Source organism: Acartia tonsa, chromosome 1 (genome assembly GCF_053477335.1).
Source record: "Acartia tonsa isolate MP-2025a chromosome 1, ASM5347733v1, whole genome shotgun sequence".
In the NCBI taxonomy this organism is placed as follows: Eukaryota; Metazoa; Arthropoda; class Copepoda; order Calanoida; family Acartiidae; genus Acartia; species Acartia tonsa.
In genome coordinates, this window is record NC_137260.1 from 59050925 (window position 1) to 59071557 (window position 20633).

Consider the following 20633-nt stretch of genomic DNA (forward strand, 5'->3'; position numbering starts at 1 on the left):
TTATAGACTGAATGCTCATTGGAACAAAGAATCTTTACCAAAAATTCCATTTATCTTTCTTAGATAGCAGCCGAGAAAATCATATTTTTCCCATAGCATTGTGAATAAAAGAGTAGCTTCGCTGTGCGCAGTAGAGATGGCGCACCATATTTGAATCCATATTAAATATTCTTGATTCTTGGAAACACAGGGTCTGGTATTTTTATAAACTTTACACAGATAATAAAACAGTTCATAAAGTTCATCTAATTGATTATTTGCCCCTTCCCCCACCCCTATCCTATTGTATTCTATATCCTTATACTAAAGTAACAGGATGTCTGTGTGTCTGTCTGTGTGTACCGAAGGATCTCGCTAACCGCTGAACCGATCGGGTTCTCCTTAACAGGGTAGCTTCTCATAAGTCCCGGGAAGGTTTTTAACTATTTTGGGGGAGGGTACCACCACCCTCCCAAGAGAAATGACAAAAAAATCGAAATTTTAAAAAACGTTTAGGAGACTTCAACGTCAAATGAAGAGGTATCGTACGTTTATAGTAGAGACTTTATCAAACAAAAACATTTAAAGTGCCACTAGAGGCCTCTAGGGGCGTAGCCGCTAGTAAAAAAATAAAGGACAATATATCCATAAGTAGAACAGCTTTTAGCATCTTTTAGGAAAAAAAACAATATGACTTCTATGTACCAAGAGTACTAAGACTTACATAGAGCGGTTTCCAATTTCAGCCATACTTGCTAGAAACAGCTGCAAATGGCTGTTGTTGTGCTTATGAAATTGTTATCTATGAAATTGCGGCAGAGAGGAGCTGCGGCTAAATTATTGTTTTGCCAAGTATGTCTTCTCTAAGGCCGCCGCTATCGAGTTATTGACTTCAACCGCGTTGCTTTAGATTTCTCATAAAAAAGAAACGAATGTTTATAGAGACGTTGTGCATGCTAATACAGTGCAAAATCTTCCCTTTTTTCCGGCGATTGTTGCTCTATTAAAATGCATCCTTCCTCCATACATGACATTAATAGGATGCGTCAATTTCGTGATTTTTATGTGTTAAATTTCTAAACTGACTAGGCTAAATTTGCTTGATTTACTTCACTTAAGAAAAAAATGTATTGTACAACTATCATCAGTTCACTGCTAACTAGGGATCCGGAATCCGGAATCTGCCCAATTTTTGGCCAATTTTGGAATCTGAATCCGGAATCTGTTTTTTAATAGCGGATTCCGGATTCTTAATTGGTAGGCTAAAATTAGCATCTTCAGTTTTTTCTATCAACTCCCTCTTTTTGAAGGCAAAGATCACCCCCCCCCCACTCACCACCATCCCCCCACCCCCCCATTTTTCCCACATAAACCACGAAGTTGAGATACCAGCTGGTAACACAGAGCTTTCATTGTCCAGCCAACAATCATGTGATGAGCTGTTCAATTCCAAGAGCTCAGATTGGACAGCCAACGATCATGTGATGAAGTGTAATCCACTCACCATCATCTAAGCCCTCTAATTGGCTGTACAGTGATCACATGACATCATGTTTTAGTTATACTGGAAGTCAACACTTCAAACAAATTAAGGCTTCAACCAAGTAACATAGTGATGGTACTACGTTAAACACTAGATACGTCAAACAGTAGATGCGACAAACGCTAGACAGACAAACAGTAGATGCGTCAAACGCTAGACAGACAAACAATAGATGCGTCAAACACTAGACTACGACAAACAGTAGAATTTTCAATTTCGCGACAAACAGTAGAATTTTTAAAGTGCAACAAACACTAGAAGCGACATACGCTAGAGTTTAAACTTTAAAAATATTCAAAGATTTTTTCGTTCATAAATACTAAATTTATATTACTATCAATGCAGGGATCTAATTGGATAAGATAATGGCCAAAAATGTACATCCCCTAAAGCATAAAATTGGTGGTTAAAACGTTTGAACACTCAACTTATTAAACCAACCAATCAAATTCATTAAAGTGCCAAAAGTTGCTTAGCCAACGAATAAGAAAACTTTCTTATAAAACCTTTGACCCCCCCATCAACCTCATTTTTTATTTTAGTATATTTTAAAATATTATTTTTTTTGGGGGGGGGAGTAATTTCTTCTAGGGGCGAAATATCCAAGGAGGGTGGTGGTACCCTCCCCCAAAATAGTTAAAATCCTTCCCAGGACCTATGAGAAGCTACCCTGTTAAGGAGAATCCGATCAGTTCAGCATTTAGCGAGATCCTTTGGTATAGACAAACAAACATCCTTTTACTTTTTTATAAGGATTAATTCTAGCGTTTGTCGTATCTATTGTTTGTCACCTTTAGAAAAAATCTAGCGTTTGTCATATTCTATCGTTTGTCGCATTCTAGCGTTTGTCGTATCTAGCGTATGTAGTGTCTAGGGTTTGTCTGTCTACTGTTTGTCTGTCTAGCGTTTGTCGCATCTACTGTTTGACATATCTAGGGTTTGACGTAGTACCATAGTGATAAATTAATGAAAAAAGCTATCCCTTTGTGACGGACGGACAGAGGGACTGACATACGGACGGACTGACCCTAATTATAGAAAAGCTTTGCTTTTAAAAATGATACCAAGACATTTATTAACAAATTTTAATCTTTAAATGTTACTTTTTTTCAGACTCAAGTGTAAAATGCGTGAAGCTTTTGACTACTTTGTGCACAATAAAGACAATGATGTGTTTGTATGCAACATAAAGAAGGATAGACTTCCAGGACAGGATGACGGAGTTGAACCAGAACAAGTATGTGGAACTCAGATAAAAGGTTCAAGCAACAATAAGGATAAAGCTAGCGGTAAAAATCGTTTATAAATTAAAAAAAACATCAGAAAACAAAGCACAAGGAAATATTTAAGGTAGGTAGTTTTTTTTTCAGGGATCTAAAGGGATAAGACAATAGCCGATAAATTGATATACATCCTCAATGATGATACACTAAATTACATCCTTCTGTAGATTAAAATTAGTGGTTGAAACACTACACTTAATTAACCAACCAATCAAAATTTACTGAAAGCCCCAAAGTTTTTTTGCCAATGAATAAAAAAGCATTATTACTAAACTTTGGGGACTAGTGCAATAACCAGCCCATTGTCCCCTCTCTGTTTTTTTTTCAGTTTTCATGAATCTATTTGAACCTAAAACCATTGTTATTAAATGGTAATAAATTGATAATACATGTGTATTCTTCTTATTCAGTTCTGACACTCTACTCTAAGTGTTAATGTTTGTTTTTCCTCCCTTTTTTTAGAGCTTTGCTTTTATGGACATTGTCATTCTTTATATCTAAATATTTCTTAGGAATTGGAAGAGGCTACAGTTACTAAAAGGAAGAGGGAGCAAGAAAAAAAATTAAAGAAGTAGTATTGACCAGTTTTTTACACCTAAAATCACTAAGACATTAGATATTGCAATAAGTATTTCATCTTTAATTAGGTATCATTTACTTCTTTAAAAAATGTAAGTTAAAGATGCAAAATTTTATTTGTTTCGTTGGAATAAATCAAAGCAACATTAATTTTGTTTTATGGAATAACAAAAAAATCTGAATATGTCTATTAAATATAAGATGAAAGTAATATCTAATCAGTAAAGGTTCTTATCAATATTACCAAAGAAGAATATGTTGACTCTCTGATAAGTCTTATTGTTGATGAAAGCCTACCCTTCAGTCATGTAGATTAACCTGGATGTTGAAAAATTAATGAACAACTGTGCAGCAAGTTTGATATGCGTCTAAACTGAAGACCATGCATGACATGGTTATTGAAAGAGCTGAAAAAGTAAGTTTCGTACAATTTATCTATATGTATTAACCTATTATTCAGCCTAAATAATTTTGACACCATTCATAGGTTTAAAAAAATACTTTATTGCAATTTATTTGGCAAGTTATCTATAACTCTAAATAGTAAATAGTAAATTTCCCTTTTAATAATGTAAATTCATATCATACAACTAATCTATATATTCATTTGGTAACAAAAAAAATATGTTTTTTAACATTAGGAGAAAGAAAAGCTGAAGGATGTGCTTAAAGATAAGTCACTAGACATTATAAGCATTACATTGGTGTAAATGTCAGGTATTCACTAATCCTTATAATAAAGTAACAGGATGTGTGTTTGTGTGTGTACCGAAGGATCTCGCTAACTGCTGAACAGATCACTTAAATGCAACACAGAAATTTTACTTTTAATTTTTTCATAAAACATTTAAAGTGCCACTATAGGCCTCTAGGGGCATAGATGCTAGTTATATTTTATGGCATTAAAAAAATTGACATGTTTGGCATTAAGAGGACTAAAATAATTCAGAATTATTTATTATATAATAAACTAAACATAAGTTTGACATATCAGGCCTTTTGTAAACTTCAGAATCAAATTTAATGATCTAACAGTTAGGGAGTTGAATCCATTTATATAAAAGCAGAAACATAATCTATGATTATGGTTTTGACCCTGTAAAACTGTAATCTACCCTTCCACTTTCCCCTCTCTTGGTGAAGATATCTTCAACGACGATACGATTTTTGAAATGTAAGATTCTACTTTTAATAGAGGCGAAACTGAAATCATACATTCATGTTTACATATCAGCGTATTCATAAACATTGATTTCCTTATTTATATCGACATAATAGTAATGTATCATTCTACTTTCAATAGAGACAAAACTGGAATGATACATTCAAGATAACATATTATATATTTAAATCGACTTAGTAGAAATGGTACATATTAAATAGTTTTTTTTTATATTTTTATTAGTTTAAAGTTTTTAAGAAAAAAAGGAGCTAAAAATAAAGGTTCCTAACACTTAACAATCAGGCCCATTTCCGAACCTTAATCGTTCAATGCTCCCCCCCTCCACATATCATCTCAGCTCCTATTAGAGTTAGATGGCAAAAAAATTGTGCATGTTCCCTGTTAAATAATAAATTTCCGACTTTAAGTGAGACAAAGTCATTTTTCCTTTACTTCACCCTTTCATTTAACAACTTTATTTTTTAAGGTTAATTAAAATGTTAAATGAATGTAATTTCCTTATTTTTGAAGCTAGAACAATTTTTTCAGAAAATGTTTATCTTAAACTAAATTTTGTATTAGAAATCTCAAAACATAAATTTTCTTATTCGTTGGCTTAACAAATTTGGGGACTTTTACTGAATTTTGATTGGTTGGTTTAACCACTACTATCTATAATACAAAGTAAAACGATGTCTTTCTGTCTGTCTGTCCGACCTTTCGTCTGTCCCTTAAGATCTCGGTAACAACTGAACCGATCGGATTCTACTCTTCAGGGTATATACCTATTGGTCTTGTTGTGGTTTTAAGCTATTTTCTTGGGGGGTGGGACAACCCCAACCCCCCTAAAAATGAAAATCCCCCCCCCCAAAAAAAATTATGGTGATGCCCAGAAATTATGGACGCAGCACCAGAATTTTTATTTTTAAAAAAATTTTTTAAAATTTTTTTTAAAAATTACCACATGGGGCAAAGCTCCTCGAGGCTAGGGGCAAAGCCGCTAGTACTTAATAACATAACCATTCAAAATCCAATAAAAGTCCCCAAAGTTGTTAAGCCAGCCAATAAGAAAACGTTATCGTAAAACTTTGGGGACTAGTGTAATAAACAGTTCATTGTCCACCTCTCTCTCTGCTAGTTCCCAAAGTTTTACAATAACGTTTTCATTTTTGTTTGCTTAACATCTTTCGGGACTTTTACTAAATTTTAATTGGTTAGTTTATTCAGTATAGTGTCAAAACTTTTCAACCACTGATAGCAAATTACAGTAGGGGTATTTTTGGGAATGTACATCCATTTATCAGCTATTGTCTTAAACCCATTAGATCCCTGGTGGCGATAAACTTGAATTAAAGTACCTAGAGGTTTTGAACCAGCTAAAAAGGTAATTTCAGTCCAATGTTCCCTACCTCCCTGGGTACAATCAAAGTTGTCTACAGAGAGGGAAAAATGGACGAAAAATTAAATAAATTCTGTCTATAATAACATGAGAAAACAGAATGAGAAGGACAGTAGCACCCTGTAATCGTTATCAGAAAGTCCTGAATGTTCATTTAAAACATTTGACAAAGCTTTTTATATTAAGAGTTATAACAATATAAATTGATAAGATACATACAAAATGTTATTGCTTTTAAGCGACGTTTTCTACAAAAAGGGTTGGTAGAAGTCTAATGTATGTCTAAAAAAATAACTCTTATGGTTTGCAGGTTTCTATAACTATGTCTTTTTAATATGTTAACTTCACTCTCAGCAAAATAAGGGAGGGTTCAAATTTCAGTAGTACCCAAAGGTTTATAAACATTTGTTGGATTTATAAATTTGTTTACTTTTATTTAATCTTAATTGGTTGATGAAAACTGGCATTGTCAAAACTAAACAGCCAAGATTAGTTGTTTATTGCATCTGTTTTTCCAGTTTTATTAGTCCCGAAGGGGCGAAGGTCCAGTCTAACAAAACTGGTGTTCATATTACAACTTTTTACTTTACAATTTGTAGAAAAATGTCTATAATACATTACAATACATGGTTTCAAGTATGGATTAGACGGGTCTGATCCAGCGGATATTAATTGGTTTCGTAGCCATACTGTAAAATCAAAAAAAATTATGGACAGAATGACGGACAGGTAGAAAAGTGAATTTTAGAGTACAATCGCATTTTATTCTTTCTTAGTTAGTATATTTGTATCCAGAGAGGAAGGAGACAATTGACTGCTTATTACAATAGTACTCAAAGTTTTACAATAACGTTTTCTTATTCATTGGCTTTGATTGGTTGATTAAATTGTATTTATAAACGTTGGAACCACTAATTTTTTATCTACAGAAGGGGTCATTTAGTGCGTCATCATTATGGATGTGCATTAATCTATCGGCCATTGTCTTATATCTTTAGAACCCTGATATGTTTCATAATTTTATTTGTTAGCTTTGCTTAAGTGAAAGCTTTTCATTACATTAAGTTTTAAGTCTTAAGTATGTATTATAACATATATAACATAGGCCGAAGTTAAACTTTAGCTGAGAGTGATAGGACAATGGCAGATTGGTTATCATACCTTTTTACATAAAAATGAAATGGTTTGGCAAGGATAATTAATATTCCATCGTCCTTTACCATTATCCCAAAGTTAATTAAATCTATGAGGCCTTTGAATCTAATTTATTAAGTTATTTGAAATATATTCAAATCTATTTTTACAGTTTTAAAGAATCCTTAGATAAGAATAACCTTTACATAAATTCAATCCACCTACAATGACAGCCAAAATAGACAGGCAAAATTTCTGCATTCTATTTTGTACTTCAGTTTGAATTTTCATTGGTTTGAAATAAATGCACATTTAAAATAATCTTTGTCTAAGAAAAGATAAATATACCTTACGTGATTTTATTTTACTTTTTGGGCTAATTGTTATCGCTGAGAGAAAAGAAAAAATAAGTATTAATTTTAAAAGCTATTGTTCCATCTCAACCCAAAAATACTTTATCAAACTAACATCTTTGTACAGGCCATATATATATTTCAATAACTAAGGTTATCATTCTCAATCGTCCTGTAAAGGAAAAAAAACACAAATCAGTAAATAATACATACAAAAAGTCTATTTTTGACAAATTTGAATAAGATATTTAACATTTCTTTTTTTCTTTTGATTTAATGATGGAGATGCGACATACAAATTTCAAAATTCTTTGAACGTACAGACAAGATTCTTATAGAAATGCTTCGCATCTAGTTCACTTTATTCATACCCTCTATAAATTTAACACAATATAAGACTTTGATCCAAATATTGATTGACAGTTCATAGTAATTATCGCGCGCACTTCAGGCATAAGACACAGATAATCTGGTCAGCCCTCAGGCAGTTTTAATGTATTTTTATGCATTTTCAAGTCTATTATTACCAATATAACACCATATATGGGTAATACTAGCCTAACCATGGTAATCTATATGTGATTGAATATTGTTATATGCTTATATAAAACATTATATCTATTGTTGAAGTAATCATGTAATTATTATGTAAAACTAAGTATACCTATAGCCATAGCTACATTTACGTCACAAGTTTAACATACAAACACCTTATTAAATAGACAAGGACTAGATCCTGGTAAATAGTTATTAAATCACTCAGTTATTCATTGACTCTTGAACTATTAAGTTCTTCTCCTGGCTTAAAGGTAATAATCTTAGTTAATTTAGCATGCATTGTAGTTTAAATTTAGGTTCCTTAGTACTTAGCATGAATTGTGCCTAGGTCTTATGTTAGAAGCCTAACACTATGCACAATTAGATGCTTTGGACTTAAGGCACTTTCCTGTCCTACACTACTTATATTTATTATCTCTTATCCTGTATATTTTCATACTTAACTGATTCACTTGTAATATAAATACACTTTATAAAACCATTTTCCTTCTTAAGTGCTTCATATACTAATACTAGAGTTGGCTCGATATAATTATCTCCCTATTGGCTAGTTTTCTATATGCATATCTATTTCTCAATAAATCTATTTTCCTCACCCGGCATTACTATCTAAAAGAAAGTAAATATATATATTAATTTAAATGATTTTAAAAAGATTTTTTTAATTATATTTTTTTCTTTACTTTACCATCACCAAAGGGTTAATGATGATGATTACAATTTTAGTTTAATATTTGAACACACAAAATGTCGCCACAATCGAATTTTTTTAAAACAGAGTTTTCTTAAATTTATTATATTATAAATTTGAATTTTCTTTTTTATGATTAGAAATTAAATACATCAATATAAGGTAAATAGCAACATGAAATTAAAAAAATGAATTTATCTTTAATAAAGTAAAATAATGGGTCTTATCGTTCTGGCCAATGAGAATTTATTATGGATTATTGGAGCAATATGAGTTTTAAACATTTATTCCTTGGAAAACTTGAGCTCTTTTATAGACATTTATTTCCTATATAGATCTGACATGGATCTTGAAGCAATTAAGCAGGCCGTTTTGTACATGTTAAAAATTGGAAGATTTCATTAAATAAAAGTTATTGCAAATATACTTAGTAAATGATATAGATCAAACATCATAACCAGCCATTTATTCTTAATTTAAAGCAATATAATACAGCGCGTGGGTATTTGTTGAACTGCCACGGGTTCAACCAAATTCGTATTATACTTGTGAGAATAAAAGGAAAAGCATTCTTCACTGACGAGCCGATGCTGAGAATGTCTATGTGTATTGCAGTAAAATTTTGGACAAGCGCCCCATTCGCACTACCAATAAATTGTAGAGATGCATCGCATTTTTTTAAAAGGTTATGTAATTAAAAATGCTCCCACTACATATCAATTTATGGTCTAACAGCAGACCACAGTGAAAACAAATTTTCAAATTTAAACAAACAAATAAGTATTTTTTCTGTTGATTTTTTGGTATCTGTGCATATAAAAGGAAACGGCATTATCCTCTTAGGAATTGTTTATCAATTTTGAAAATTTGGGTACCCTCCCCCTAGATATACCACACTTTTCTGGGATCTTGCTGTGTCAAGTATCAACTGTGAGGAATACCAAAGGATGACTCCATGCAAAATTTGAGCTGGATCCGGCCAAAACTGGTCGGGATTTTTATAAAAAAACGTTTTTTTCCAGTTTTTATGGGGTATCTGTAAATCAAGCCCCCTCCTGGGTACGCCCCTATATTGATTTTTGCTTGAAGGTCTGATCTGAATTCCTCAACACTGGATATGACCCCTAGAGTTGAGAAAATGGTTAAAATCCGGTCTTTTGACCGGTTTCCGGTCATTTCCGGCCTAAAAAAGAATTTAAAAATCAAAATTTCATCTAAAATTGAAATAATATGCTTTTAATTCCATTTTTCATTAATAATTTTTCAAAAATCAAAAAGCTTAGGTAATGAAGATAGTTTTAATAACTTAAAATGTGAAAAAAGGTTGAAAATTGACAAACTTATGTTAATTTGAAAAATGTTGGTAAATCCTAAAAATTTGATGGATTTATATATACATTTCAGAATATAGGTTGACTATGGTCTTTAAAGGGCGAATATAGGTTCGATATGATATGAGCTTATATCAAAGGTGCAATTCCATAGATTATAAATAACTTAAAAATATTGACATATTCAATTGTATAAGTCTGTTTATAGCTTAAAACCCATCAATCTCGAAGAAAATATTTTGTAATTAGTGTGGTTCCCTAAGAACTCAAACACCCTAGCATCACACAAGGCTTCGTGGCAAGGTTGAATTAAAAAGCTTTTGTTAAATGATAGTCGTAATAACGTGGAAACCAATTAATCAGGGGTAAATATACCCTCCTTCTACCTTCAAAAAGTAAATTATTTAAAAGTTACAAAAAAACATCAAATAATGTAAAAAGTAAAAAAAAATAATCGATAAAATTTTCTTGGAGGAAGAATGATTTTAAATCCCTGTTTTTTTGTGGCCGTGTGTGTGTGTGTTGAAAATGCGTACACAAGGGTTGTTTATATCATCATGAATTAATCAAAGATCTCTGTACAGAAAATAAACTTTAAGACGTATTATTTACCCTGTCAATACTCCTGACACCCTTCTACACAAATTATTTTTATGCTTTTTAAAAAATTAAATAAACTAGTATATAATCTAAAATAATAAACATTTAAATTATCTTTTAAGGTGCGTGCCAATGTAATAGTCAATCAAACTTAAGCAAAATAGTCAAAAAAAAGTCTTGTAAAGGGCTAAAATAAACGATTTTGTCGGCAATCTCATTTATTATATGTTCAATTGAAACAGAAAATTGCAAATTCTACTTAAGGATTTTTTTGAATTTTTAAATTTGGCATAGATATTCTAAAAGTATGTAATGGCACCTTTGATATAAGCTCATATCATATCAAACCTATATTCGCCCTTTAAGACATGCCATATCCAACAAAATTACAATGGGAGGGTCTAAATGTTTTTCTTAACCAAAATTCTACATACCCTGGCAGTTCCAGGGATATGTCAGTATGGCTTGTCGGCTGGCCAGAAAGCTTTTAGCAGGCGGCCGACTAAAGGCCGGATTTGATGGTTATCAACAGTTAAACATAGCGATTTTCGGTTTTTCTGTTTAAATTGTGTTTGAAAGCGTAAAATCCTAAAGGCTGGTATTCTCACACTACATTACTCTCAATACAATGCAAATTAAACTGAATGTTTTTTAAACTGTTTTTAACCTATTTTTAAATGGGGGGTCAAAAATATACTAGGACACCTATAGAATCAGACTGCAGAGCCCAAATTTGAATTAAGTCCCCAATAAACTTTTTTAAATCCCCCAAAAAAGTTTATTGGGGACTTAATTCAAATTTAGGCTCTGCAGTCCGATTCTACTGTTGTCATAGTATATTTTTATATATGTTTTAAAAATAGGTTAAAAACAGTTTAATGATTTTGACTATAAAAAAGGTGTTTTTATTGTAAAAATGTTATCAGATACTGGCATCCTAAGTTTCTGCCAAAAATAAGCTTATAATTTTCTAGGCGACATATTTTAATAATGAAAATTTTATTATTAGCAATGAAAAACTTTCAAAATTTTCATTGTACTTAAAATATGATTTTGAAATGTCTATAACTTTTTTGTTTTTGAAGCTGGAGGCTTCAAATTTTTTGTATTGGGTCAACTTGTGGCAGTCTTTCAGCAGTTAAAGCATGGTATTTCTTGCTGGCTTCCTTTAAAATTAAACTCACAAAATTTTCATTAATTTAATAACAAACAAATTTGCTTCTATGTTTTTTTCTGTTATTCAAAAGGAGCCCCCCCCCCTCCCCCCGACAGATTCCGAATTCAATCTAAGGCAAAGTCTTGGTGAACTAGACTTTCCTTTAACCTATCCTCCCTTGCCCCATCCAGATATACAGTGGCAAGGGTAATAGTAGGGGGGGATTGAGTGTAAAGGGGGAGGCAGAAAAGATAATAAAAAAAATCTCCATGTTCCTTTTGAATGACAGAAAAAAACATAGAAGCAAATTTGTTTGTTATTAAATTAATGAAAATTTTGTGAGTTTAATTTTGTAGGAAGCCTGCAAGACTGTCACAAGTAGACCCAGTACAAAAAATTTGAAGCCTCCAGCTTCAAAAAGAAAAAAGTTATAGACATTTCAAAATATTATTTTAAGTTCAATGAAAATTTTGAAAGTTTTTTATTGCTTATAATAAAATTTTCATTATTAAAATATGTCGCCTAAAAAATTATAAGCTTATTTTTGGCAGAAAATTAGGATGCCAGTAACTGATAACATTTTTACAATAAAAACACCTTTTTTTATAGTTAAAATCATTAAAAAACATTCAGTTTAATTTGCATTTTATTGAGAGTAATGTAGTGTGAGAATGCCAGCCTTTAGGATTTCTAGCCAATCAGAAGTCTGAGTCCATGCTAAGTCCGCTGAACAACCAATCACAGCTGAGTATCTGTATTACTTGCATTAGTTTTATTTTTTCCTGCTATGATTTTATGCTTTCAAACACAATTTAAACATAATTTTTTAAAAGACATTTTGACTATAAAAAAGGGTGTTTTTATTGTAAAAATATTATCAGTTACTGGCAGTCTAAGTTTTTGACAAAGATAAGCTATTAATTTTGCTTCCAGATGACGTATTTTAATAATTAAAATTTTATTATTAGCAATGAAAAACTTTCAAAATTTTCATTGTACTAAAATAATCATTTTGAAATTTCTTTAACTTTTTTGTTTTTTGAGGCTTCAAATTTTTGTATTGGGTCTACTTATGGCAGGCTTTCAGCAGTTAAAGAGAGGTATTTCTTCCATTTATTAATGAATTTAATTCAAAAATTCTCATTGAAACAGATTAATTACAATTTGTTACTTAGCAGTTTATTAGAAATATATAGAAAATTATAGAAATATTTATCCTACAGTCAAGAATCAGATAACCTGTAGAGTCATATATTAGCACAATTGAAAAAGGATATCGATTTGGTCAAACTGGTCCTATAATCCATCAACTGAAAAGAGAAATTCTAGCAGATAAACACCTTTGTTTATTTTTTGTTATTTATGAATCATTCCAGTAATACAGCAAAGGAATTTTTCAACCATATGATTTCTAAAAGCTATCTTTGTCTTAAGAAATGTAAATTTTATCTTTTTCCTGTCAAAATATTTACACATTTCTACCAATAACTTAGCCTTATTATTCTTCTGCAGTTATTCTATTGGCTGATTTAGAGATGGTGTCTCTAAATTTCTCAATTCTTAATAAGTAAAGAATTCTATACATTAAAGGGCAAATATAGGTTGAATATGATATGGGCTTACAATTTAAGTGCAATTCTATACTTTTAGAATATCTATGCCAAATTTTAATAATCAAAAAAAATTAAGTAGATATTGCAATTTTTGTGTTCACTTCAACATATAAAAATGAACAACAAAATTGGCTTTTTTATCTTTTCTAAGACTTTTTTTTGACTATTTTGCTTAAGTTTGATTGACTATTACATTTGCATGCATTTTAAATGACAATTTAAATGTTTATTTTTTTAGATTACATACTATTTTATTCAATTTTTAAAAAGCGTAAAAATATTTTGCATATTTGTGCGTCAGGAGTATCGACTAGGGTAAATAATACGTTTTAAAGTTTCTTTTCTGTACAAAGATCATTGATTAATTCTGGATGATATAAATACCCTAAAGTACGCATTTTTCAACACACACACAAACGAAGACACACGAATCGGTTGCACAATTTCTCCAGAAAAAAATATAAGAAAAAAGAAACAATGTTCACCTATCATTTTTGTCCCCTTTAAATTAATTATAACAATTACAATATAATTTTCATACTGACATGAAATAAAATTTTTCTGTTAAAGGTTTTTTTTAAAAAAAATCATATACTTTATACTTTGGTGGGGAATATTGTTAAGGAAGTAAAATCCAAGTTACAAAAAAATACATTGATAACTCGTTTCCACATTTCATTTAACGAAAGCTTTTTAATTCAACCTTCCTAAGAATCCTTTTGTGATGCTAGGGTGTTTGGAGTTCTTAGGGAACCATACTAATTAGATAAAATTACATGCCCAGGTTTTAGGCTATAACAGACTTATACAATTAAATATGTAAATATCTTTAAGTTATTTATAATCTATGGAATGGCACGGTTTTTTTGAGCCCATATCATATTCAACCTAAATTTGCAATTTAAACTGTTTTTAACCTATTTTTAAAACATATATAAAAATATACTATGACAACAGTAGAATCGGACTGCAGAGCCTAAATTTGAAGTAAGTCCCCAATAAACTTTTTTTGGGGGATTTAAAAATTAATATTTACTGATGCTCTGGTCATTTTTGACCAGAGCAAAAGGTCTTTTTTTTATTGGGGTAAAATTCGTAGCTTTTAGAGTGTTTTGCTTCATAAATCTTGTATTCTGGTATAGAGTAAAATTAGGCCTTTTGATTTCATCTAAATTAATTAATTAAAAAATTAATTCTTTATAATATATCAATGAATTAACATTAACATGTTTGTGTTCTATCACTTATATTAAAAACATAAAAAATGGCTGTAAAGGGTTAAATGACAACAAATGTTTATGCAATACAACAAATTTATTTTTGTCACATATACAAATGTGATATAAAATAAGATTATTCAAACTTATTTTTTAAAATAATTTTAAAAAGTATGTAACTTTTATGTGTATGGTTTTCATTCTTTTCATTTTAATTGAATAAAAATTATTTAACTACATTGGAAATGAGTCACTTTGTGAAAACACTCTTTTTTTGAATTGTAAAGAATTGAAATAAAACAAGACTTCTTATTGGTTAGACTTCAGAATTATTTGTTTTATTGTAAATGTTAGATTTTTCAATGAAATTAATTGTTTTGGAAAAAAAATTATTTCTAATGAACAGAGTAATGTTTTTTTATTGTATTAACATAAAGTGAATTATATAAAAATGTTCTGTAAGCCACAATATTACCCGAAGTAAAAAAAGAACTTTTGCTCCGGTCAAAATGACTAGAGCAACACTAAAAATTAATTTTTAAATCCCCCAAAAAAAGTTTATTGGGGACTTAATTCAAATTTGGGCTCTGCAGTCTGATTCTATAGGTGTCCTAGTAAATTTTTGACCTCTTATTCAAAACTAGGTTAAAAACAGTTTAATGTTTAAGATCAAAAGGAAAACAAATAAAACACAAAGACAAGTTAACCAAATTCAAGTCAAATCACAACTGCTGCATTGATTTCACATTAACCCATTAGTGACAAACCAGGTATTAAAACCCAGTTCCATAAAATTTAAAAAAAAACGGTTTCCAGCTTCATAATTGCATCATTCTCAGTATGAATCCCCCCTCTACTACCCTGGCTTTTATTTCCCCCTGGAGCAGGCAGTTTTGCTTAATTCCGTTTGCCGGTATAGCTCAACAAAGTTTGAAAATCATGAAAATTCTAAATACCCCATCTAACTTTTTTGTTTTTATAGTAAAGTCGCTGATTTTTTTCGTGAAATCTAAAGTTTATTGACAAGTACATCTATTTGTGAATTCGTTTTATTTAAATTGTTATTTTTTATATGATTTTTTTATCGTTTTTTTACACCCTATATAAGCCCGGTTCGGCATGGGAGTCAGGAGTCTGATATTTTTATTACCCTGTTTTACTAATAGATCTTTTTTGACAACAACAACAAAACAAATTTGTTTGTTATTAACCCATTAGTGCAGAGTGCCACTTTTATGGGCCGATCGAGCTGAAAATCTCAGGGAAGCTTTATAATGGTAAAAATGGAATTCCAATTTTTTTGTTTTGCTCTAGTGACGTGCACAGGAAAGTTGCAAAAAAACCCGCTTCGGCCTGGCCATAAATACCAACCAGGCATTATGACCCGTTTTGGGCGGTTTCCCCAGGCATTAAAACCCGTTTTTGTAGTAAAAACCCGTTTTTTTCGACCAAAAATCGAAAAATGTAATTTTTGAACGCCCAAAGTGAGATGAACACTTTTTAGAACTTTGATACGATCCATAATTGAAAACTACAAAACCTCATGTAATCTATAGAGCTACAAGTAATATATGAAGCGATTTATTTCAAATTTAGTGTTCGGCTATAGGTGCCGCCGTTTTCGGGTAAAAAAACCCGTTGCTCGAAGTTTTAAAAGACACACACTACAAAAAAAGAACATATAAAATTTGAGTGTTACATATCAGAAAACGAGCATAAAACTATTGGGTGACACCTATAGAGATTACTATGGTTATTAGGGTAGCTCAAACCCTTACTAATGACGTAAACTGTTATTTTTATTGGTTGAAAAGTTAAAACCGGGTAATAAAAACCGAAACCGAGCCGGGTTTTAAAACTGTCGGGTATTTATGGCCAAGCCGAACCGGGTCATAATAGGGCGTAAAAAAACAATAAAAAAATCATATGAAAAATAATAATTTGAATAAAACGAATTCACAAATAGATGTACTTGTCAATAAACATTAGATTTCACGAAAAAAATCAGCGACTTTACTATAAAAACAAAAAAGTTAGAAGGGGTATTTTGAATTTTCATGATTTTCAAATTTTGTTAAGCTATACCGGCAAACGGAAGTAAGCTAAACTGCCTGCTCCAGGGGGAAATGAAAGCCAGGGTAGTAGAGGGGGAATTCATACTGAGAATGATGCAATTATGAAGCCGGAAACCGTTTTTTTTTCCATTTTTCAGAACCGGGTTTTAATGCCCGGTTCGGCACTAATGGGTTAAATTAATGAAAATTTTGCGAGTTTAATTTTAAAGGAAGCCTGCAAGAAATACCACGCTTTAACTGCTGAAAGACTGCCACAAGTACACCCAATACCCCAAATTTTAAGCCTTCAGCTTCTATAACAAAAAAGTTCTAGGCATTTTAAAATGACATTTTATGTACTATGAAACTTTTGAAAGAATTTCAGTGCTAATGTAGATATTTTGAAATTGAACTATGTGGCCTAGAAACAAAATTATAAGCTTATTTTTGTCATAAATTTAGATTGCCAGTAACTAATTATATTTTTACAATAAAAATACCCATTTTTATAGTCAAAATCATTAAAAAAAATAAGTTTAACTTGGGTTGTACCGAGTGTACTGTAGCCAATCAGAAGGCTGAATCAGCTAAGCAACCAATCACAGCTGAGCTTGTATTAGTTTACCCCTTTGTTTCCACTATGATTTTTGTTTACGAATGCAATTTACATCGAATTTTTTTCATAGATTTTGACTATGAAATTTGGGGTTTTTATTTTAAAAATTTAATCAGTTACCGGCAATCTAAGTTTCTGACAAAGATAAAGTTATAATTTTATTTCTAGGCGACATAATTTAATATTGTTTTTTTCTTTTATGAGCATTGGAAATCTTTCAAAATTTTCATTGTACATAATATGCTATTTTGAAATGCCTAGAACTTTTTTGTTATTGAAGCTGAAGACTTTAAATTTGGGGTATTGGGTCTACTTGTGGTAGTCTTTTAGCAAATAAGGCGTGGTATTTCTTGCATGCCTCCTTTAAGGGTAGTTTTAGGGTCTCAACATTTGACAAAAATATTTTTTTAATTCGTAAAAATCTTTTTAACTAAGAATTCTCCATACTTTTCAAATCGGTTGAGAGCTTTAAAAAAGAGTTAATATTTCTTTCAAAAATAACCAGAGTTTGTGGCGGGGCATTTTCATTTTTGAAAAAAAATTTGAATTTGATTTCTAAGGTTAATTTTTAGGTTTTCCAAAATTCAATATGGGCTTTTTAAGAATTAGGCCAAAAAGTGGGTAGGACAGTGTTTTTTTATGAAAAAATAAAAATTTTATTTTGAAAGAAAATGTGTTTAAAAAAATGTTTTTTGTCATAGAAGGAATAGTCTAATCCTTATGAAAATTTTTGTGGATAATCCCTCTAACCAAACCTAAATACATTTGATTGGCCATTTGGCCATTTTTCATTGATTTCTTTTAGGTTGAAAAAAACGTTATTGGTTTAGCCCCCCTGTGGGGTATTAATCTGTCGACTTTGAGTCCAATTATATCAAACTTCTAAAAGTCCTAGGATAACCTGATAGTCTTTTCCATAAGCTTTCTAAGGATCTTGGATTTATTAGAAAATATTAATATTTTCACTATTTATTTTCTTCAAAAAACTGAAAAAATTACCGGTTTGGTTAAAGGGATTATCCCAGATTTAAGATTTTTTGGATAGGCCTCCAGGTTCTGGAGCTCCAGGCCTCCAGGTGGTCTCTCTACAGGTAAAAATGAAAAAAAAAATTTTTTTAAGAGTTAGATGTCAGCTTATGAGACAAAATATGTGAATAACAATCAAAAAGAAGCATATTTTGTTTTATAAGTTAACCTCTAACTCTTAAAAAAAAAATCTTTTTTTTAATCTTTACCTATACAGAGACCACCTGGAGGCCTGGAGCTCCGGAACCTGGAGGCCTATCCAAAAAATTTTAAATCTGGAGGAAATTCATCATATAAAAATGATTTTATCCCTAATAACCTATCCTCTCAGTCCAAAGATAAAGCCTATACACCAGGTTTATGCAAATGTGTCAGAACTCTCCCCCCCCCCCATAATCCCTTCTTTCCTGTAAGCAGTTTATGACAAAAGTTGAAGATTTGGCCGATATAATCCAAATAAGCAAAAATTTTCATCAATTGCTTATAAGAAATTTAACATAAAATCTAATAACCTATTCTCTCAGTCCAAAGATAAAGCCTATACACCAGGATTACGCAGATGTGTCAGAACTTCCCCCCCCCCCTCCCTTATTACTCCTCCTTCTTTTTCTTCACTTCAACTGATACAAGCAACTTTTACTATAAATGTCTAAGGATTTATTTACTCCATCCACTTTTAACTCACAAATCAGACCAAATTGTTCAGTAATTGATCAGTAACTTACCACAAAAATGCACAATTAGATAATAAGATAATTAGTGCTTACTTACACGGTGAGAGATTACTAGGGAAATATTAAGATGAAAAAAAATGAACAAAAAAATTACAAATATATACAATTGAATTAATTAATAAACAACTTTCTGAAAATAATTTTGAATACTCATTTGATATGATTTTTAAAGTACTTTTTTAAAATAAACAAAACATCTTTTATATACGCTCTTTGTATGTTTCATTTATTTAATTAAGAATGTACAACAATGTTTAAATTATATATAAAATCTATGCTTTTTTCACAATTGACATAATTTTAAAATAGTATAGTACATTTCTATTATGTCGATGTTAAAAAAGTAATTGAAGATTACAGAAACATAGATATTAAAAATGTAAACCATGATTCCAGTTTCGCCCCTATTGAAAGTGGAATCTTACATTTCAAATATCGTATCAGCGTTGAAGATATCTTCACCAAGAGAGGCAAAATTGGAATCTTACATTTCAAAAATCGTATAGGCGTTGAAGATATCTTCACCAAGAGATGGGAAAGTGGAAGGGTAGATTACAGTTTTACAGGGTCAAAACCATAATCATAGATTATGTTTCTGCTTTTATAAAAATGGATTCAACTCCCTAACTGTCTAAGGTATTTGACATGATTTCTAATTTATTAGGTATTTATTTAACTATTTAAACTTTATATAGGTATGTTAATAGTAACACTGGACTTGCTGTCACAAAAACCTTAAGTCTTCTGGACACCAAAGGCTTTTCCTCATCTGCTGAACTTAAGCAAAATCTAGAGAAAATTCTTGCTGAATTTGGAATACAAACTGCAAACTTAGTGGCAATTGTCACCGATAATGCAGCAAATATGATCAAGATGACAGAAGAACGATGAAGCAATTGGAGTAAACAATGAAGTACACAATGATGATCAAGATGCTGAAATTAAAAATGATATTGAGGAAACAGAACAATTGGAAAGAAGGATAAGAGACTGCCTGAAATCTCAACCATTCACTGTGCTCAACATGTTCTCAAGGTGGTTATAAACAACGGAATTCTTAAAGAAAATAAACCACTGCACATAGGGGCAACAATTCACCACCCCCAAATCAAGTTTTAAACATTCTATGAGTATTATCATACCCAATGTACATCAGATTTTAAAGGAATCGTAAAAATACGCTTTTTAAGTAAGCATTCTAATGCATGGAAGTCAAGAAATGCAAAAATTTTCTTACAGAAAAAGGAATACTTTTTGTGTTTCACCAACAATTTTAAAAGTATTATAAAATCTCTTAGAATTAACGTAATTAGACAAAATAACTTCTGACGAGTCATGTATTACATATATTTTGACAGTATAAAAGAAAAAAACACAAATTGAAGAAATTAGTCCTAAATAATTCTAGTTGAAGTCAAGATTTTAGTTTTTATTTGTTTGTTTTTTAATCAACATTTAAGAAGACAGTAAGAGGAAACATGTTTTCTCTGGTTGCCACTGGCTAAAAAAACGATATTTGATTACCCAAAGACATATTTTAATCGCCAGTACTGGTTTCATTTACCCCCCCGCGACCCCGTAGGGGTTTTTAGTCCGTTTTCTGAA